Source organism: Belonocnema kinseyi, chromosome 10 (assembly GCF_010883055.1).
Source record: "Belonocnema kinseyi isolate 2016_QV_RU_SX_M_011 chromosome 10, B_treatae_v1, whole genome shotgun sequence".
NCBI lineage: Eukaryota > Metazoa > Arthropoda > Insecta > Hymenoptera > Cynipidae > Belonocnema > Belonocnema kinseyi.
The window spans coordinates 38,037,318-38,061,571 of NC_046666.1; positions in this window are offsets into that span (position 1 = coordinate 38,037,318).

The window sequence follows — 24,254 nt, forward strand, 5'->3', positions numbered from 1 at the left end:
TATTCAAATATTCATTAATCCCAAGAAACACTAACTTTTTTTGCTTGACAAGAGAAAAAAATTTCTTAAAAATAATAATTGTATGACGTGTGCTAAATATTTCTGTCAGCAAATTTTTAAAATTTACTGAAAAAAGTGAAAGGTCTTTATTATTTTATCATGTTACAAATAATATTGTTATATTATGATTGTGGATGACTTATTCAAAGTATAGAAAAAATATTATTGCAGATTGTGCTTTTTGCAATCATTCACGAACAAACATTTGATTAATTTGTTTAATTTAACAAAAGAGAAACACTTACCACTTACCGTCAAATCTGCATTCAACCCACAGTTAAGCACTTTTCTTTTAGGGTAACGGTTTTTTTTTAATCTTCATGATATAAAAATATAAATACGAATTTATACACATCATATGTCATTTTTTATGAGGAAAATGTTATTAAACGCATATAATTAATTTCACTGTAATAAATAATCATATCTATTTCAGTTCTGTTTATTGCACATTGGGGAGCGTGCAAGAAGTCAGATCATTATCCTAAACTTGAAAGTATTAAAAAAAAGAATAAGGTGGGTTTTACTATTTACTCATAACATTTTTTCAAAATTCCACTATTATTTTATGTTATTGCATACAAAAAGCGCTCTTGATTTTTCATTAAATTTGTCCAAAAATGAATTGGAATTTATTCTTCAAATTTTTTAAATTTGTTTGGATCCATCAAAAAAATTTTTGGTGTTAAAAGCCCCATAAAGTTTAACACGTATTTTCCACAAGTCAAAAAAACAACATTTTTGTCAATTTTATTCGGAATCGTCAATATTAGGCGAGTAAAGCTTAAACTCAAAATATCTCTTCACAGTTAGCTATAAAATAAAAATAATTACTTTTTAAATACCAGTGCCATCAATGAAAAATTGACTTTTGCAATTTTTGGGCGCTAATTATGATTTTTGTTTTGTTTTCTGAATAAATTTTTTGTAATGCATACAGTACTACTTCTAATATTAATTATATGAGTACATTAACTTTTTTAATAAGCTATTGTTGTTCTTGGCCATTTTCACTTAGCATATAGTTAGAAAGTCTCGGGTTTTTTCGAATTTTTCAACTTGCTTTCATTTTTTAAATAAAAGTGACATTATAATTAGGTCGAGTTAACAAAAATAATTTTGTAAACAATTTATGATAACCTTAAGCAATATTCTCTTTAAATAATGCTATATAATGGCATTTATTCTAAAATATTTAACAATTTATTATTGCTTCTAACTGTCTTCTATAGTAATTCTAGATAATTGCAGCTTTTTCTAAAATTTCCAAATTTTGTCCACTTTTCATTCCGAATGCAATTCAGTAAACATAATTATTTAAACAAATTATTATTGTTTAAAACCATAAATAGATAGTGGCCGTGTTTCTCACAAATTGTTACTTTGTTTCCATTGTCTACTTAGTGAGTTAATAATTATTCGCAGTTAACAATCATACTTGTTCAAACTATATATTATTGTTTTTAACTATCTAATCTTAGATAATTAATAAATAGTCGCGATTTTTTCAGAATTTTTAAATTTATTTTCAACTTTCCAATTAATGTGAGGAAATACTTTTTTTTTACTTAACAAACATTTTTTCAAACAATTTATTATTAATTTGAATAATAATCGCTTTAAATAGTTCTAGAATGTTGAAATATTTTCGGAAGTAAAACAGATATTTGAAATATTATTAAAATTTTCTATTTTTTTCACATTTAATGTAAATTTTCTTTTAAGTAGTTACTACGAGCTTCTTTACTTGAATTATTATAATTTATTACATGTTTCTAATTAGAAAGCAAAAAAAGACCAGGGTCGCCGCTGGACCAAAAACCAGGAAAACCGGGAAATGACCGGGAAATGAACTCAATCAAAATCTTTGAATTCTATCATTGATAAAAGTTCTTCGTTTTGCAGTTTATCTGCATTTCATTTTAAATTGTTTAATTGAAAAGCCTTAGTACCTTTCATTTTATATGTGTAAATTATTGATCATTCAAATATATAATTTTTGAATTGAAAAACTTTTCAAATTCAATTTTAAAAGTTTAAAATTCAAGAGTTCCACTTTGAATGCTTTAATTTGTTGTTTATTATTTATTACTTTAAATTGAAATTTTTTGTAGAATAGACTTTGATTTTTTAAATTTCATTGACCGTGAAAAATGTTTGCGAAACGCAAATTACCGGTAATTTTTTTCTGTAATTAAAATGGTTACCCTGAAAGATGAATATTTTAGAAAAACTTGAAGATTTCTAGCATCACTCTAAGAGACGATAGTGAAGCACAATAATACACCGTTCAAATTATTATGTTTATTAACTTGCATTAATTATTAATTCTTAGTGAAACCAGAACTTTGTAAGCATTCTCATAAAAGAGAATAGGTTAACTCAATTACATCAATTTCTATTACGCTCTAAGTGAAAATCAGAAAAACAGGTAAACAATTTAGAAAAAACCTCAATTATCTAGCATTAGTATAGGAGAAGAAAGTTTTAAACAATAATAATGTATATTCAAACCATTATTGTTGTTAAAATATCTATTATTGTTATAAGAGATTATTTTTATCAATAATGATAAATGGTTAAAACAATCATTTCTGTTTAATCTATTAATTCCTCGCCCTGACTCGGAAGTTGAAAGCAAGTTGAAAATTCGGAAAAACCACAACTTTCTAACTCTATTCTGAGAGAAAATGGTTAAAAAATAAAAAATTGTTTAAACAATTTGTTTTAACAGCTAATTATTAATATAAAGTAATACTTTATGCATTATAAACAATTTGCCTAAAAAATCATAATTATCGCGCCAAGAACTCGCAAAATTAAATTATTACCTTATGGGGATTGTTTGGGTACCTATAAAAAAACGTATGGGGTGATATCTGAAAAGTAATTCCTCATTCGTATTTTATGTCTAATTTCGAACACATTTGTTCACTTTTAACTCCATTCACCTAATATTGAAGATTCTAAAAAACAGTTACACACACTTTTTTCATATGGGAAATACGTATCAATACGTTTTTTTTAGTAGTTCTTTTATTGTTTTGTGGATCTGATCAAATTTGAGGGCGATATTCATGAAAACAGAAAGATGAGAAAAATACGCACAATTTGTGTGCAATTGTTAATTTATAAACTATGGAAACTTTGAGAAATAGTACACCTACTGATTAAAATGAAATTTCTTGTAGAATAATCAACCAGCGTGCGTTGTATTTTGCAGTCATGTAAGTAAACAAAATTTTATACGGATTTTTTCATATAGAATTTTTCTTAAAAGTGCGATTAAAAAAAAAAATTTCAGGCCAAAGGACATGACAAAATTTGTTTAGCAACTGATGGGAAATGCCCAATGAGAAATTCTTCTGCTTAAGAAATTGCGGACAAAGTAAGTAGTGTAGAAATAAATCTTCTTTTCACAGAATTACTTTTTAATCTTTAAGTATGGCCTAAATTTACTTTTTGCACTAATATGGACCTGAGTTCTCACATACCACTGTTCATATTTATATCTGATTAATAGGAATTTAAAGGAATCTGCATTATCTTCAGAGGTAGTTACCATCGATCAGTGTAGATGCCATTCCACAATCCGTGAAATTAGAAATCAAAACTATCGATCAAGTTAACTCTTGAAATAACAGAAAATATTTAACGTCATTTCTGACTAGATGAAATTGTTTTTACTTTAAAAAATGTAATAAATAAATTATTCTGAAAAAGATCTACTCACTTCGCTCCACTGAAAATCGAACCACAAATTTTCCGATTTCCGTTCAGGTGATTCTCCAATTAAGCTATTAAAGAGATTGAGAGAATAATCAGTTTTCAAAAACATACGCTATCTCAAGCCAAGTGTTAAATTTACGAAACGAATAATTTAAAGTAATCTGTATTATCATCAGAGGTAGTTACTATCAAAAAGTGTAGATGTCATTAAACAATCCGTGAAATTACAAATTAAAATTATCGATCAAGTTAACTCTTTAAATAACAGTAAATATTTAACGTAATTTCTGACTAGATGGTAAATCACTTTAAAAAAATGTTTAATTACATTTTTATAAAAAAATATTTTTTCACCCCGCTTCACTGGGATTTGAACCAGAGAACTTCAGAAAAATTTATTGTTGTATCTAATTAAATCAGTGAAGAAGTTTTTTTTAATTGACTTATACTAGTATGTGAATTAAGATCGCAATGAGTAATAAATAAATAAATTTTATGAACTTTTATTATTAATAATGTTTAAAATCAGTGGGGGAGGGACCCAAAAATCAGAAGCATGGTGTGGTCTGTGAAACCGCGCGAACATACTTGAAGGTTAAATATCTTAAAATACCGTTCTTAAAAATGGTTCACGCTTAGACCCTTGAGCTTTAAAATTGATCAACCTTAAACGCTTTCATAATGAAATTGTTAAACTTTTAAAGACTGAATGTGAAAAAATTCTGCTTGGAAAATTTTTATGCATTTTAGAAATAACACCTACCATTTTTTATAATAATTTTAGATTTTTTAGAAGTCCATGGAGAAACTGGCCAATTTGATCCCGATTTATAAAGTGGCCCCGATCGGGTTAGTTCAATGTAGCTCTGAGAATAGCTACTGTTATGGTCCTAGTCGGGGCCACATCAGACTATTCTCTGTAAATAATAGCTTTTTCAAACATTAAAATGATCTAATTTTAAAATTATTTCCTGTCCTAATAAGTCAATGTACAATTAATTTTTAGTTCAGTGACTAATGCAAAGTTCAATTAGTTAAATTTAACTTGCAGGTATTGTTACTTTGCTATAAAGTGACATTATTTCTATTTATTCTTTGGTGACAGCCTCTACTTTTTTCGAAAAATTTAATTTAAAAAACTTGATTACTTCTTGATTGTTTTATTTTTCGAAATAACGAAATTTAAAAACAAACATTAATAATTTAAAAGTTTAAAGTTCAATAATAGCAGAAAGTGCTCACTTCTTTTCAAAATATTTATGTTTCTTTTTTAATACGCTACACGGATTGTTGAAGTGAAGGATGATCAAGACTTTTAAGCTCCCTGTAAAAAAAATTATAATTGTTTTCAAACATTTAAATAATGAAGCTTAATATTCCTAATTATTTGTTTACTTTTTTATAAAATAAATAATTTTTTCTAAATAAAAATTAGGTGGGTCCTGGTCGGGGCCGGATCGGGCCTTCCTTTCGGATACCCCAGTCTGACCCTAATCGGATTAGGCATTTCATTTCTAGTATGGCCCCGCTTAGGGCCCCTCAGAAATTCCTGTATGGAAGCTAGAATTTTTTGCAATATAATAAACATTAATATGTCTTTCAGCTATGGAAATATCACATCCGGGACCATGTAGCAAGTCAGAATCTAAACCCTATGGACCATTCTGGTGGTCACCCGGACCTCCTCTGTCAACAAGGGATATGATTTTTACCATGATTCATAGGAAAATTCTATAGTCTCGTTTTATTTTTGATGAGCGTTTATTATGATCGCAATTATTTTTTAAAAGGTTGACTTCAGCTATTTATTATAGTGTAGAGTATACTGTGAAATTGGTTGGAAATAAATAAACACTCTAGATCAGAATTAATTTTAGTTTGAGTATTGGATTTTGAATGAAGTCTTCCTGTCCTGATCCAAACTTTATTATGATTTTATAACCACCCCAATTTATAGATAGTTATTAGTCCGTTATACTTTGGCACTAGTTTGAAGAATAATTAAATCAATACTTATCTTAATCATAGATAGAACAACAAATAAACTGCGGGTGCCATCTCTTCCATGGATCATTCATAAATAAGATGTAATGATTTTAAATTATTAAATAAATTAAATCGAAATATATTTTTAGTCACAGATAAACTTAATGAACCGGAAATTAAAAGGTTTGACTAGCTCAGTCTCGTCTCTCGAAAATGGTAGAGAGGCAAGTTATAAGAAATCGGAAATATTTAACTGAATTAAATCTCAAATTATAAATAAATTAATAATCCAAGTAAAAATTATAAATACTCATTTTATTTCAACACAGAACATTTAAATTACAAAGTCGTTATTTGGGAATAATTGAAGGCGAGAAAACAATTGATTTAAGGTGACGACAAAATTATTGGCAAAATGGTAGAACTAATGTTCTAAAAATAAAATACGATCTTTCGTTTTGTTTTCCAAGACTAGACAGTTGGGTATAGCTAGAGTTTCTCTATGGAGAGTTGTGTCACGTTACCCCCTCCACTAGCCGCCGTGAAACCGGAATCGGAAATACGTAACTAAGCGCGAAGCATTTGAAGTATTCTTAAGAAGAGGTTGTAAGTCATTATATATTTTCGTATAGTGATTGTTTTGAAAATAAGCTTTTTTAATGAAGAATATAAAGAAAACTTGCTCTTCTGCGTCATAAGTCCTTTCTTACGTTTTACCTATTGTTTTGAACTCGACTTATTAGAAAAAAAATTTTAAGACTAAAAGACAATACACACATTTATTGTAAAAGCGGGCTTTTACCTCATTAAAATACTTCTTTCATTTATGATTTCTCAACTCTGTTTTGAAAAATATTACTTTAATGTGATCTTTATTTTGGTCTTCTCTATGATTGAATTAAATTTATTTTTATTTGAAATAATTTAATCAAAAGGTGTTAAAGAAAAAGCTATAACCTTCGAATTCAATTTCTTTACTTCACAAACAATACAATTAGAAATTTTTCCCCATGTTTTGTCTCATTGTAATTTTTTTCGTAAAAATTGAAAATTTGTAGTATAAAATTTGATTTATTCTTGAATAATATTTTTTTTAAAGTGTGTATGAATAAGATTTTCACTTTTCAAACATTCTTTATTATTACACCTAAATTATTATTTTTATTATATTTATTAACTGTTCAATCAGTGCCTGAACATTAAATTTGACTTGAAGTCGCGCCAATTTCAAAACATCCGATTCCGCTTTTGTGGCACCAATCATAAGCGGAGTAAGTGGTAACACAACTCTCCCTTGAGGACCTGTAGGTATAGCGAAATTTATTAACAAAATAACACCGTATTTTTGGAGGTTATATTACAAAATTCTAAACTGAACTGTATCGGACAAACTACGGTTTAATAATAAAAGCACTAATCTTTAAAACAGTGGAAAATACATGATGAAAGGACAAGCAATCATTTATATATGATCCTTCAGAAACAAAATTATGGAAACATGCTAAATCATAATGGCGAACGACAGGACAAAATAGACATCGGGACAATATAAACTCTCCAGAGAAATCCCACAAAATTAAATAAAACACAATAAATATAAATCATGAAATTAAAAATAATTAACAGGTAAATTAATTCATTCAAGCATATTCCAAAAATAATGTGCCAATCAAATTCAAAGAAATCATAAATTGAGACAAAAACGAAAAGGCCGCATTATTTTTTTTAGATTTCCTTCTGGAAAATTGGAATAAATTTTTACCTCAGGGATAGAATACAAAGAACTCGAAGTGATTATACTTGACAAACCAATGGTAAAATCAGACAAAAATTTTGTTCTTTGTATGTTAATGAAATTTTCAGCACATGCTGAGATGCTGGATGTTGAAACAGACGAAATAGGCTTCCAGGGATGTGACAAGGAAAATAAATACTGCGTCCAACAAAATAGTCTCTTCTGAATTTGGTGATAAATTTGTCCACTAATTCGATTCAAATGATGTTAAATTAATGTCCAAGACATTCTTTCCGAAGTATATGACAACCAAGCTGACTACTAAAATTCCTACTAAGACTCAACCCAAATTAGAAATCATAGCACCAGGAACGTTGTCAGTGATATTTCAAATTGAGCTAAAGAGATCCCACTCACATTTCCGGGGATCGACAATAACCTTCCCAACAAAAGTGATCATGAATTCCACTCCGAGGCACATAAGTTTATCAGGAAATCAAGTGTCGGACGAAAACTTTAATCCTAGTAGCATTTCAAGATGTTCAATAAGTATCAAGGTTTAATCAGAAGGACAGGAACAGGTTGATCCACAGCAGTAGGATTGGCGGGAAAATTTGAAATAGGTTAAGTCACTCCAATTGAAAAAGGCGTCCCATTTGCTTCTTGAAGTCTTTTATTACGTCTGGGAAGTTTAGGATTCTTCAGGATGGTTTCAATTTTGATTGGTACATATAATAAAAGAAAAAAACAGGAAAAATCTATTCTTCACCTTAAACTATCTTAAATAAGTAACCCAAATCTTAGAAAAACGCACAGCTTCTGGATTGGCGGCAGTAAAATAACAAAATAATTAAAAATGAAAAAAAGCGTAATAATCTGAATCTTGAAATTTAAGGTACTTGGGACCTGCAACAATTTTGCAACGTCACAGTTTTTATGCTTTAAAGCTAGATATTTCAAGCTAATACACTCAGAATTATATTGGTCCAAGGAAATCTGTATATCATTCTTGAAGAATCATTAAAGTTGTTTCAGTAAGAACACTCAACAACTTCAGTCCCTTACTTTTGCTGAACGAATCTTCAGCTTACTATTGACCCTGATGTAGACTCTAAAAATTGTAAGCAAACACTATTCGGTATAAACTAACCAAAGTGCAGACTGTATATTCAGTAAGTGTAGGTGAGTGATTTTTGGGTTTAAAATTAGTGAAATGAAGAGTTGTCAAAAATATATTTACTTCAGATAAACTTTATCTTTTTTTCAGATAAATTTTATCTTTTTTTCAAATAAATTTTATCTTTCGTTAGATAAGCGTGTTGCAACGTTTTTATCTTTTTGAAAGATAAAATTTATTCCTAGGGTTTACTGTGTATTAACAGTTTTCAATTGAAAAATTTTAAACGAAATGCAGACAAACATCCAAATTTAGAATTTTTAACTTCTATAAATTATAGAGTTAAAAGATTTAATTTCATCACCAAAAAAAGGAATCCACGTTATTATTTCTCTGTTACAAATGAAACAATGAATCAATAAGCTTCAACATTTTCAAAATTATATTATTTTAGGCAATTTCAAGCCAGAAACATTAAAAAATAAAAAATAAAACGAGAACTATGTACAGACAAACCTTGGCTTTGCGTACCAAAATTTCGGTACTAATAGCCATGCCTTAATTTAAAACAAAATGTATATTTTTGCAGATTTAAAATAAAAAATGTAGAAACTTTTCAAGAATTGTGAAAGGGTTCAAATAATTATAACATTTTCTTAAGATACCTAGGAAAATTCAAAATTATTTTCATATTGCAAAATTATTTTAAGATAATATTTTAAAAGGATTCTAAAATTGTCAAAAAATAATTTAGATGATTTTATTGAAATCTTTCAAAATTTACAGGATTTAAAAAAAATGTTAGGAAAAATTCGATTAATTTTTAAAGATATTTATCGAATTTTTCTTGCAATTTTTCGAAAATCCTGGAAATTTGAAAAAATAAAAAATATTCCGGATTCTGATTTGAAAATTCTAGGAATATTTTAAAATCTTTTTAAATATTTTCTTAAAATAACTATTCAAAATGAAACATTACTTTTAATTATCATAGGAATCTTGAGAGAATATTTTTAATTCTTTGAAGCCCTTTAAAATTCTTAATAAGCTTCTAAATTTGAAATCTTTTATCATTGAAATCTGCAACTGTAAATAATAAGTTTTAAATTGTTATTTATAACTCGAAATTAAAAAATTCCACTAAAAAAATAAACATCCTTCAAACAGAACATTTAAAATTGTAACGTTCAAAGTTTAAAAGCTCTTCGAAATTTTAACGATTCAAGGCTTTTTATGTCAAATAATTGAATTTCAAAATGTTTCATTTTAAATATTTGGTTTTAATTAAATCGTCTTAAATTAACAGTAAAATATTGTGAAATATTAAATAGTTATTCTTTTTGTTAAATTTCGAATCGATTTAGAATTGTTTAGTCAAATCAATTATTGTTCACTTCTTAATACCTAAAGTACAGATCCATCTTGAAAATAATTTACTTATTTATATTTACATTTCATAAAACAGAAGTGCTTTTCATCCGAAATTTTCAGCATCTAACGTTCTTAATTTTAAATAGTTTAAGTCTTCAAAAGTTAATTTTCAAATGCTTGAACTTAAAAATGTACGCTTAAAAATAAAATCTACAATGGAAAATTTTTGAAGAAAATAATTTAAAATTACGCATTGTAAACTGAATGATATCATAATAGAAAAAATAACAATTCAACTCATCATAAAAAAAACGGTTAAAATCGAAAATGGAACAATTTTTCTTCTAAAAATTGGTGAAAGTCCCGGTCAAAAAGGAAATTCAATGTCAGTTACCGGTTTTCAAGGTCTCAAAAAATTCCCGGTTACTTTCCGGCTTCTGGCCAGGCTCTTCAAAGTTACCTGAAAGTGTCCATAGTTGCCGAGGGTTTTCAATAACCAAACTCAATGACGACCAGGTCAGAGTAATTAAAGCATTATTATAGAAGGAAATTGATGTAATGCAACCTGGAGAAGTCATCCCAAGCTTTAAAGATTGTAGCTTCTAAAATGATACCCTTATCGCCATCTGCTCAGATGAATTGTCCCAAACTTGGCTCATTGAAGCTGTTGGCGAACTACAAACTTGGCTGGGACCTATGATCAAAGTGATGAATAGTTATCGGTGTGAAGGCGAATAGAAACTACAAAAATTGTAATAACTGCAGAGCCAGAAATGGTCAAGAGTCTCAAGAAGATCGGCTGCAAGCCGTACTATGGGCTGGAAAGGATCAACATGAAGATCCTTTCAAAAACCAACGTTACACCCATGAGTAAAGCACACGATTTGACTTTGGAAAAAGTATAGGAGACAACTGGAGATTAAAATAGACACTAGATGTTACTCTTCAAGTCTGTATTTTATCCAGATAAACCTTTAACACGCTAGAGGGGCTTCTGCTATCTTCAGTAAATTTTTAATAGTTGAACAAATGCTTTGCCTTAATATAAGAACCTTGAAGTTACAAGGCGAAAGTTAGAGGACTAAGTACTAAGAGCAGATCACCCATTTATGAAAGTTCCTTAGAAACACTTAGGGCAGAACTTTATTTCAGAAGCGTTATTAAAATTATTTTGTCATCAAGGTTCTTTTCTAGATACTTTGTGGCAGCAAAGATTGAGCACCATTTAGGGGGCAGGCGCCACCCTATGATGATTTAACTTAAAGGATGACCATTGTTCATTGAATGTGGTTCTAGGTTACCTTTCAAAGACTGATTTAACTTTATTCAAGCGGGGTCATATACCTACCTTCATGACATTTAGATGTCGCAACTTAATTGATTTGACCACATATTCGATAAGTATTGGTGAAGTCTTCAAATAATGGCACGTATCGTCGGATACGTCCCTATTGGATCATAGACAAATATCCTTTTCCTTGACAGTCGTTAACTGAAGTTCATAACAGACAGTGATGCACCCTCGTGGAATCCTGGAATAGAGAACCTAAACAAGGATACTTAACGCCTTTTGAACAGGGCTGAAAAGAATGAGTAACTTACCTTGCACAGGGTAACTTTAACAAGATAAATAATGAGGTACAAAATACCGTAAGGGACTCATGGAGGGGTATTGTCAAGGAATCGACAATGTACTTGATACTGCTAGACTTCAGAGAACCTTTAGGGGTTACTGATCATAGTAGCTGAGGGCATTAACATTGCCTTGCGGTGAAAAAGCTGATATAACTTATGAAATCCTTGAGCACCTAATGAGCGTACAGTTCCCGGGCTTAGGGTTTAAATAATACGAATGAGGGGGCGGCTCATGAGTAATATTCTTTAGGAGAAAAAACTTTCAGAGCCGGAATGGAAGACTGAAAAATAGCTAGTTGTATTTAAAGCTACAGGAGATGATAAAATATTCCCTGCTTTAATCAAAGAACGATTTCAGTCCTTGGTGGGTGCATTGTATAACATCTTTTGGGCATGCTCAGCGATTAGATACACCCTGGTAGCATGAAGGTAGGGGGCAACCTTAGTGATGTTGAGATAAGAGATATTCTCCACTCAACGTATCAGTGCTACAAAGCTTGATATTTTTCTCTATGATCTTAAAATAAAGATAATGTACGTTATTGAATTCTCGGCACCAGGACATGGTACGCGAATTTTCCGCTCTTGCTTACCTTCTAGGATAGAAGGAGCAGGAGTAAATGACATACATCTTTCGGTTGCGTAGGGATTTGTTCATTTAAGAAACCATGATCGCAGCTTCGGGAGCTTACAACTTCTCATATATTATACACTTTTGATTCAGCAAAATGGAATGTTAATAAATTAAAGCAACTAGACTTAAACACACGCAAGATGATGACAATCCATCCAAGTAATCATCCTCGATCTTCCATACTTCGAGTATACCTCCCTTGTGCTAAAGGGGGTAGAGATTTTCTGAGTTTGAATTGTTTTCATTGAAGAAAGGTTCTGGATACATCCTGCTCAGTTCTGAGTAGCTTACACGGAGAAAAAGGTCTAGTTGGGCCAACTAGATGAATCTAGTTACGCGCGTCTAGTTAATTTAAGACAGAAGTTTCGTTACTCCTACTCAATGTCTTGTAAGCAGTCTAGTAGATTTTAGCGATCCATCGTGTTACTTCAAATAGTTCCCATAACGAGATATTTAGTAGCAATGTCCCCCCACCACTCCCGTACTCCCTTCGTTCCTCCCTCCTATACCCTGTACCATCAATATTCTTCCCTCTAGACGCTAGCTTGTCTGCCTAATATTCGGCGTCGTCAGCTCCAGTTTCTTCCAGCTGCTTGCATTTCCGTGTACCGCGCGTTATTCTGACCATTTTCAGAGTTGCGAGAAAGCGACGTGTTTTCATTTTTGCTTCTATTTTCGCGTATTAGAATAAGTAACTTCCATAACGACACAGTGGATAAATCATACTAATATGAAATCATACTTTTGGCCAGTGTTTAATAAATGATCTTTACTTTTATTGTATTGCACACATTTTCAAACCTATCCGAAAGGTACGGGAAACATACTTCTTTTTCTAAAAAAAAAACTACTCGAACCCTATATACCTAGCAAATATTATCAAAAAACTAGTTAAAATACCTAGAAATTTTCATGTAAGTCTAACTCAACGTTTGGTTGGTTTTATTCGACAGATAGTCAGATCTACTAGCCATGGAAATGTTGACCGTACTAGATGTCTGGTAACCTATACCTCATGTCTTGTGATTCTAACTATACAGATTTTAACTCGACTGTCTGGTGCGTTTAACTAGACAGCGTGTTGATTCATATTTTACTAGAATGTCTAGTACGGCTAACCAGAATCCTTGTTAACCCAACAAGACATTTTTCTTCGTGTATATTTTCTTATGCAACTCGTACATCAACATGTAGTCGTAAATGCTGCGGTGTTTCTATAGCTTAGTTTACTGAATGCGCACAATGAATGTACCTAACATAGTTTAACTTAGTTTTAGACCTATGCAGTTCCTCTTCTACCATACTTTTTTGGTTTGGTCACCTGGCCAATGACTATCCTCGAGATGTTTAGCAAAAGCATCCGCGTAAAAATGTCTAAGCACAGAATGCCCATATGAGGACAGCTGTAGAGAGAATCGTCTTGCCATTATATCTTAGGGACAGAGGGATCATGGATTGTCATCAAATTTGTGACTGTTAGATTATGCAGTTGCGCGAATATTTCTAAAACAAAACTAAAGTCTCTCTGTACAACTACATATATAGCGTTGACGTGTATACACCCTTACAAACTGCCGCTGTTGATTTCCGGGACATCAGATATCTCAACACTGAATAGCTTGCTGCTTAAAGACGAGGTAAACAGCTGTACAAGCAACACTGTCAAACATTACATCTTCATGGCGTGGCTAGTTATGCTTCTATCCGCTGATTGAGTCATGGAGAAGTCTTTCCGGAGATAATGGGATTTATAATTGCTATCCAGGACAGGGCGATCAAGACATTAATCTTGGAAAGCCGCATCGCTCGAAGTTTTCTAGGCATGGACATTGAGATCGACTTAATTACAGTAATTAATTTATCTTTTGGGTTGAGAGTTCCACTATTTGGTTGAATGATGAAATTTGGTTAAAATAAATTCGGTTTTGTGAAGATTCGTCTTTTTGGATTAAAAATATATAAAATTGGTAGGAACTAAAAATATTTGGTAGCAAGTAAACTTTATCGTTGAAAATTCATACTTTTGATTTATACTTTAACTCTTTTGTTAAAAATTTTTTTTTGAAAATTTGTCTTTTTTCTGATAAATAAACCGTCTTGGTTAACATAGCATCGTTTGGTTGAATATTAAACTATTTAGTTAAAAATGTAACTATCGTATTTGAAAGAAATTAGTACATATCCTGAGCAACAGCGCGTACATTGTGAAGCAAGCAGTTGTACATCTGAGAAGAGAGGATAAGTTAAGGAAACTCTCAACAGAAATTAAACGAATTAACCGATTTTCTTTTTTCTTCTTTTAATCGTCAATGCATCGAATGCAGAATATCGAACTTAAATTTCTTAATATTTTAATCGTTTTCAATTTGTTTCAACCGGCTCTTGTCTCTAACAATAGGAAGGTCGATTAAGGTATGACAGGCACTTGATAAAATCCTGAGCTCGATCATAGATTTTACAATGTTTAAAATATCGTCAAAAAATAACACTCTCGTTTTATCCGGAAACACTAAGCCCCGATTTCCTTTTACCATAGATAGATCCATGGTGGCGGTTTGCTACTTCCCAGATGCGTAAATGCATACAATTTTTAATTAATTACAATAAAACAGGATCCAAACCATTTTTTTAAATCCCTCTTTGGGGGATTATGTGGTTAAAATATGAGATCAAAAAATTCATAATTTTGGAAAAAGCTGCCATTTGTTAATACATGGACTAAATATTAAGCCTGAGGAAGAGCCTTAAAGTAGAGATTATGTAACGTCATCGTCAGTCCAGCGCATTAGGTTTCGCTAGTTTATTAGAGAGCCATGAATCGCTTGAATCTAGACGACGGACAGGTGACCCATTGCATTCGTGTGAACTTATTTAAATTTCTAGTCAGGTAAGAATGTAAATAAACTTAATAATACGGAAAATGCTAAATTTATTATTACTAAAATAAAATCGATAATAACTGGCCCATTTCATAATTTAACCACACAGGGCCAAAAAGAATACAAAATAAAAATAACCGACAAATTAAATTCGCTTTAAAACTTGATTTAAAAAAAGAATTAAACAGTTTAAGATTGTCGGCGTTGGGGATGATAAAAACGACCGTGATAAAGGATCAAAAAATGATGGTAGGAAAATTATATTTTCTCAATCCATGATAGAAAATATGAATGAATATCGTGCTTTTAAAACAATTTTCGGATTTTTCTGATACAGAATCAAAACATAAAAGTGACAATGCAGAAGTTATTAGTACACGACATTTAGAAAATAGAGATACGTAAAACGATTCCGAGGTACATGATAATTTAGGCACGAAAAATAATTAGATTGCGCAAAATAATTCTAACTTTAGCGATTATGATTCCGAATTTGCAGAGATAAATTAATTAATAATCAATCTTGAAAAATTACAAATGAAAGTGAACAAATCAGTATTGTCATAAAAAACTTTATTACAATTGGCGAAAAGGTAAAAATTTAAGCATCGTGAATTTGAGGCAGATACGACAAAAAATCTGATCTTTCGTAACCTCCGTATTAAAAAGAATGGATGACCGAGTAAAAATTCAAAACGAAAATTGTGAACACCCGGATAGGACTTTGCAAGAGTATATAGTTAATGTCAAGCAAAATGTATGTACACTTAAAAAGAAAGTGAAAGAATTTTTTACAGAACAGGCAGAATTTATTGTTACAAATATTAACAGTTGGAAGTAAATTAGTGCTAGATAATCGTGGGTGAAAAGGATTCATAACTAATTAAGAAAACTAGGATTATAATCAAACAAAAAATGATAACCTTCTTATGCTCTTATGCTTACCTTCATATTAAATTAATTAAGCATAATTAAAGAATCATAATTTAGAAAATAAGAAAAAATGCACCTGCTTAGGATCGTCTGGACTTTTTATTGTTTGCTTACATTTTTTGTTAAGAAAAATTAGATGATTGTCTTTTTTTATGAAGCCGAAAATTTATTTTAGAAAAACGGATACCAAATTGAATAAGTCGTTTCATTTAGGTGAAAGGGATATATAAAACCTCGTAATTTAGAAAATAGAAATTAGAATAGAGATATTTTAATGATTAAAATGTAATTATTATTAATTACCATTAATTTATTAATTCAAATCTCCTAAATAATTAAAATACTCTATATTATTTAAATTCTCTTAAAATATATAAATTTTTCACTCACAATAAGCTTTTTAAAAAAATTAGCTTAGAAGAAAGTAAAAAATATGTTTTAAACATTCTAAAATCCTGAAATATATTTTAGTCTGATTTGAACTATTCCTAAAATATATGGAAAGTATTCAAAAATTAAAACAATTTTCTTTAAATCTTCCAGATTTTTTTGATATTTTAAGTTTTTCTGGGACTTTAAGAAAAGTTTTTTAATATCTTGAAACCTTAAAAAATCCTTCAGAAGCTTCAAAACTTTATTTTAAAACCATCTAAAATCTAAATTTTGCTTGAAAAAATGTTATCTTTTTTCAAATTACAAATTAGGTTTAAAAGTTTTCCAAAAGCTCTTAATTATATCTTCTAAGCCAATTCGAATTTTCCTTTGAATTTTTTTAAATCCTGCAAAACTAAAAAAATTGCACTTACATCTTTTACGTTTTTTTGACAATATTCGAAATATTTTGAAATTAAAAAAAATTTAAACTGGTTTTTAAAATTAATTTTTTTAAATAGAAAGTAATTTATAATTTTTCAGAAATCTGTAAACATTAGTTATTTCTCTCGAAACTTTTCAATATTCTCAAAATAATTCTAAATTTGTTGTTCGAAATTTTTAAAAATTTAGATTTTGGTGTACTATTTTTAAAATCTCTACATTTTAACATTATTTTTTACTCTTTCTAAAACCTCTAAATATTTTTTAAACTTACCGAATATTTGCCTACATTTTTTTAATTCTGTAAAATTTAAAAAATCGTATTTCCTGTTTTTTAAAGTTAGAAAAAATCTTTAAAAACTTACCTTACAGATTATTTTTCATCAATTTATGAAATCATTGGAAACGATTTGTAAAACCTTAAATTAATTTTTCATAAAAAATCACAGAAGTAAATTTTCCTAAAACTCTAAAGAAAATTTGTTTATTCCCTTAGGAATGTCAAAATGCTTAAAAGACTTCTAAATTCTTTGTCCGAATTCTATAAAAATCTAAAGTTTGTTAAAATATTTTGAAATATTACGTATTCACTTAAACTTAAAAAAATAAAATCACTTTGAATTTTTCTTTCTTTTTTTAAAATCCTTTTAAGTTCTAAATTATTTTTTTGTAATCTATTTGAAACTTATAAATATCTTTTCACCTTACTGGGATATATATTCTAAAATTTTGTATTCTTGGGAACTTTAAAAATCTGGCTTTCAAAACTGCAACATTTTCTTTCGAAATTTGACAAAATAATTTAAAATGTTTTGTAATCTTCCTCAATGTTGCCTTTAAATTAATTTTTTATAATAAAAAATCTTCAAATTTTCCCCAAAATCTTAAGAAAATTTTGTGCGCTCTTCAAACCATTAAATTCTTCAAAAGCTTCAAAATTTTATTTCAAAACCTTCTCAAATCTACATTTTGTTTTAAAAAATTTGATCTCTTTTTAAATTATAAATTAGGTTTAAAATTTTTTTAAAACTTCCTAAGAATATAGTCCAATCTGATTCGAATGTTTCGTCGATTTTTTTTTAAATCCTAAAAAATTGCCCTTACATATTTTAGATTTTTTCGACAAGTTTAGAAATCTTTCGAAATGTAAAAAAATAAACAATCTTTTAAAATTAATTTAAAAAGCTAAAAAATTATTTTAAATATAATCAGAAATCTTTAAAAAATAGGTTTCTTTTCTCTAAGCCTTTCAAAATTCTTAAAATACTTCTAAATTGGTTGTTTGAAATCTTCAAAAATTTAGATTTTGCTTTACATTTTTTAATTTTGTCTCCAAGTTTAAAATTCTTTTTAACTATTTGTAAGACCTCTAAATATTTTTCAAACTTACTCGAAATTTTCCTACAACTTTTTTTTCAATACTGTCAAATCAAAAAAATTGTAGTCTCTGTTTTGTAAATTTAGAAAAAAATTGCCTTACCTATTAAGTATTTTCTTAAAATTATTTTTAAACAATATTTTTTAAATCACTTCAAATGGTTTGAAATTCTTTTAAGTTTTTAATTATTTGTTTTAATCTATTTAAAATCAGAAATACCTTTCAATCTTATGTACTAGAATATATATTCTAAAATTTGGTATTCTTGAAAATTAAAAAAATTTTCTTCAATAAATTTTACATTATCTTTAAAAATTTTAAGAAATCATTTCAAATATTTTAAAATCTTTCTAAATTTTCTTTTAAAATTAATTTTATAAAATGTAAAATCTTTTATCATTTTCCCAGGAATCTTAAAAAAAATATTGTAAGCTTTTAAATTTAAAAAAAAAATTTTTTTAATCTTTTATAATTTTCCCAGGAATCTTAAGAAAAATATTGTAAGCCTTTAAAACTTCTTGCATAAAAAACCTTTTTTTTAATATTCATAAATCTTAGCATTTTCTTTATATTCAGAATTTTTCAAAGATTAATTATAATGTATTATGGTTATAATATTTTTGTTTTGATTTCAAAAATGTCAATTATGAATATAAAAAGATATAAACGCACAGTTTCCTATGAAGAAATAAATTTAAGTGACATACGTGTTTTTAATAGTCTTATAATATTGGAAATATTTATTTCGAATCTATTAAAAACAATAAGACTCAATATTTCTAAAGAATCTCGATTGGGTAAACATCCATTTTTCTCCTTGCAGCATTTGTTTAAACCTGACAAGCACATTTTAATGTTCGGTGCAAATACAAATAATTTTTAGATCTCGCAAAGTGTAATAATTTATCATCTAATAACATAACACAGTTTCATATAAAAACAGGAAATAACCATGAAAAGCTTTTACTTTAGTGCGTTTCGAGAAAAAAAAATATTTTTGTTGATACAACCTGATCTCATTCAAGGTTTCACTTATTGAACCATGATGCATCGAATTTTAGAAGATTCGAATATCCCCCTGTAGTTAGACCACTAGGGAAAAAGTTACCACATATTTTATTTTAAATAGTTCTATTTTTAGAACTCGTTTTAGGATTAAAAATTGAGAAATTGTCTTTCAAGGCTTATACAATTATTACTTTCTCTGAAAAAAATGCCGGATATTTTTGTCAAATTGGTACAATTATAAACACTACTCAATTTAAAAAAATTCTATATTGTAATTTATAGGATTTCTTCGCAAAATTATAGATAGGGGAAACCACCTTACAGTAGATAGGAAAAAAATCAAGAGCATTTAACTGCATCAATTTCCAAACACGAAGAAAATTTATTTCGTGTTTTATGAAGCTTACATATTCAATTGAATATTCTTATGGAAAAAAATTAAATTTGTCAAATAACGGTGTTAAGCATTTTTTTAGACCCAGTCAAGGGTCAGATTTTGACACTTCTATTTACCAATAGATAATCTTTTTTGGTATTGCTCCTGGGCATGACTGCATTGAGGATATTATATTATTCCTAATTAAAAGCATACAAAAAGACATAATTTAAAAGTGAAAACTTTCCAGTTTTGTTAAATTTTAATTCGAAGCGATTGGAATTGGACAATTTAAAATTGAAAACTAAGTTAAATATTTAGATGCAACAGCTTTTGAAATTCTAGATATTTAAATTGTTAATAAATATGAAAAGTTGCGATTTAACATGAAAATTGATTAAATAAATTTATCTCATAGAGAAAAAAAAACACTTTTATTTTTAACGTCCAAAATGGAAAAATATTGAATTATAACACTTTTTCATTTAATTCCATTAAGAAATATTCCATAATATAAACATTTCATATTAAAACTTTTGTTTTGAATTTCTAAGTTTGGATTTCAATATTCTGAATTGTTCGGTTCTAATTTTAGTCAGGTTCAAATTTAATAAATTTAGATTTAAATATTCTAAATGTTTTTGTTTCAATTTTAAACATAAAAACTCTGATTTATTAAATTCTTTGAAATCTAAAATTATCCAATTGAAAGACTTGATAGTTGCATACTTTTCAGTTTAAAAGAATTTTTCATTGAACATTTATATTCAAATGTCTTGAAAATAAATGTAGAACAATGCAAAATTAAGGCAATAATATTTTTAATGTAAGCTTTAAATATAAGCAGACTTTAGAACTGGAAGTTTCTTTTATTTGAAAAATGTTCAAAAAATTTCGAAATTATTAACTCAGTTAAAAAATTTTTTATTGAATAATTCAATATTTTCTTTTATTCATAATGTTTGCAATTTTATAATTATAAATTGTCGTGGTAAACGCTAATTTTTCCATATCATAACTTTGAATTTTGCGATTCAAATTGAAATGGTTGAATTTCGAAAAGTAAATATTTTGAATCTTTAATTTCCAAACGATTTAAATTTACTTAAAGAAATTTAAGTAGTTTAAATTGTACAATTAAAATTAAAATGGTTGAATTTCTAAAATAAAAACAATAACAAATTTAAAATTTTGTAACTTCTAAACAATTAAACTTGCTCGAAGTAATAAAAATTTGAAAGGTTTTAAGAGCAAAAAGGGATTACTAACCAAATTCTTTGCGAGTAATTTTTTTAATTTCAAATAAAGTTCAGATTTGTTTTTTTTTCAAGTTTCTGTTGTACACATTTTTTCACTTTTTCATGTTTACCATTCAAAATTACTGTTCATTTTAAAAGTTTTTTCAGAATAACTCAATCTTAAAAGTTCATAATCGAAAATTTTTCTTTGTATGATACATTTTTAGGTAGAATAATTTTTTTTTATTTCATAAAAATTTGAATTTATTGAATTTCAGGAGATTTCACTTTAAAATTGTTCATTTAGTTTTTAATTTTAAGTTGTCACATTTTAATCTCTTCGAATATAACTGCATTAAAATTAAGAAGTTTGAAATTTTAAATTATTTAATTTTGAATGCTTTTAATTAGAATTAGAACATTTTCATCTCTCTGAATTTTAAATGATCTATTTTTAAAAAATCCAATCTTAAAGTATTCACTTTTAAAGTTTCAAAATCTTCCCTCTCCGAAATTTTAACATGATATGATTCATTTTAAAATTCTTAAATTCAAAATAAAACTTTAAATTCCTAACGCTTTATATTAGAAATAAGACAATTTCAACTTCTTCCGAATGAAATTGTCAAAAGATAAACATTTTATTTTGAAGGTTTCGAATTTTAAAAGCTACTATTTCAAATGGTTTCAATTCAAAATTATCCAATTTTGAACTCTTTTCTTCAGAAATTATACAAATTCAATAAGTTTAAGCTCTATTCAAAATATGTCCTTTTTTAAAAATTTTACCTAACTTAAAATTTTTGAATTGGAGCGTTTTCAATTGAAAATCATTTCATACATTTTTTCTTAATTTCAAATGCTTTCAATTTAAAATTATCCAGAAGAAATGATGATCCAGCTCTAATATGACCTATAATCATTAATCTATCATTACTATACTTACAATTGAAATAAGTTTATTGTGTAAATCATAGTTGAAACTATAATTATTTTCGAAAAATTATGGTTGATACTGTAATTATTTTACACAAAATCATAAAGACTTAAATTTTTTTTGTTTTTTATCACTCATATTTCGTGAGATTGGTACGATTGGTTCAATTTAACTATTTAACCTGATTTGTGATAAGACAAAAATTCAAAATTTGTAAATACCTTAGTCCTAAAAGTGGTACCGAGTGACTCCTTAACAAAACTAAAATTTCCGCCTTCTTTAATAACTACAAATTCACACTTTTTTTGGTTTATTATTTGAATAGATATGAATTTTAAAAAGTCACGAATCAAAATAAATAAACAAACCCAAACTTAAATTTAAACAGTTGCATAGCAGTTTCGGAACTGCCAATTTTGACAAACAAATTTTTCAATTATCTACTATTTGTTATCTACTGATGAAAAAAATAATTTTATATGAAAAGTCGTATTATCTTTATAATTTTCGACAGTGGCCATTAAAACAAAAAATCGAAAAAATTGGTAAATAACCATGAAATGGCCCGGAATTTTTTTATTATTAAAAATAGCCACACTGAATTTATTATTGCTTATTTAGGTTAATAATAGTTATTTTTCATCTTAAATCTGTGTAATTTTTTACACTATAATATTTTTGTAACAAAAACTAAAATAGTCTTTGAACATCTGAGAGTTTTCAACTAATAAAAATATATTAGAGAACATTTTTTGAAGCTATAGCTAGGAAACAAAAAAGAGCAAAATTGAAAGTTTTTCAAATAGTCGATTTTGTGTCTTTTTTGTGTTTTTTGTTTTAATAATTTGTTTTTAGCTTATTGGGAAAAATACTTTGAGCATTTTATGGATCTATGCTGAAAGGAATACAGTAGGAAAAAATTTAACTGTGATAAGAAATTAAAATCAATCTACAGATAAAAATACATTTAAAAAATTTTAAACGTGTGTATTTTTTATTTCTCTTGTATACCTATTTTTTATGAAAAAAGCTCTACCGCTAGTGGGCACTTTTGTGAAATTTACAAGTTACCCGTATAACATAAAAAGTTTTTAATAATAAAAAAAATATTTTTTGATAACTTTTTGTCGAGAACAAATCCCCTTTTTACCTGAAGTCAAATTACAGGTGCGCAAGTTTGTTCTCAGAACCTTCAGTTCTATTAAGTAAGATATTCAACCCCTTGATGCACAATTTTGTCTGTTCAGTGAATTTGTTTGAAAATTCTTATTCCGAGGTTTTTGGGATCGATGATTGCGAACGTGAAGTCAGAATTTCGAAATTTTTAATTTAAGATGCGAATTCAAGATGGTGGTTCTAAAATTTTGAAAAAAATATATACGAGCTTGAAACCCTCTACTCAATATTTTGAAGCGCCATCTTGATTTGGAAATTTTAAAATTCTGGCTTCAGAATCGTAATCCCAAAAGCCCCCGAGTAGAAATTTTGAAGTGCATATATCTCATTATTAAAAATGGTTAAACCGACATATTGAACCCGCCATATTGAATTTAAATTCTTTTAAATTTTGACTTCATATTCGTAATCAGCGACCCCAAAAACCCCTAAGTAGGAATTTTCAATTTATTATGTTAAATATATTCTTCAAAAACGAATTCTTTCGAAAAGAAGCATTTGTTATGTTTATTTATTTACATAACAATTATTATAATAAATTATGTCAAATAAACTATATTATTATGTTCTCTCACTAATAAGTTAGCAAATAAATATTAAAAGCATAAACTTAATATGTTGTCAATTAATTAAATAGCAAAAATCTCAAGTTAAGTGGTTACGTTGGTTACCCATGTAACCACCGAGCAGCTAAGGGTTAAAAAACCTAAATTCATGATTTTTATCAAACCTTTACAATTTTGTTAAATAAATATTTTTCACTTAGAGAGAACTCATGAAATAGAAAGTTTCAGCACAAATATAAATAATTTTAAGTTCTCGCAATGTGTAGCCTTAAAACAAAAACATCAGAATATAAAAAATATTAAAATATTTTAAATGTTCCATTTTCTAAGAATCGCAAATTAAGGCATTCATTTAAAAAAATCTTACCTGGCATCTGGATTTCAGCAAGATCTAAAAATAAGTTTATCGAAAAAAGAAAAAATAATGGGGTACCGTTTTTACTTTGAGGTATAATTTTCGAATATAATACAATATAAATATAAAATATAATAAATTATAAATAAGAAATTATAATTTCAAATTTCTTAAATTTGATACATTTTCCAACATTTTATATTTGATTTATAAGCGTTACGAACTTAAGTGATATTTTCACTCAACCATAATTTCAGTACTTTATTTCTGAAATAAAACTTTTTCAGATTAACTTTCTTCCGATGATATTTTTGGAATTGTTGTG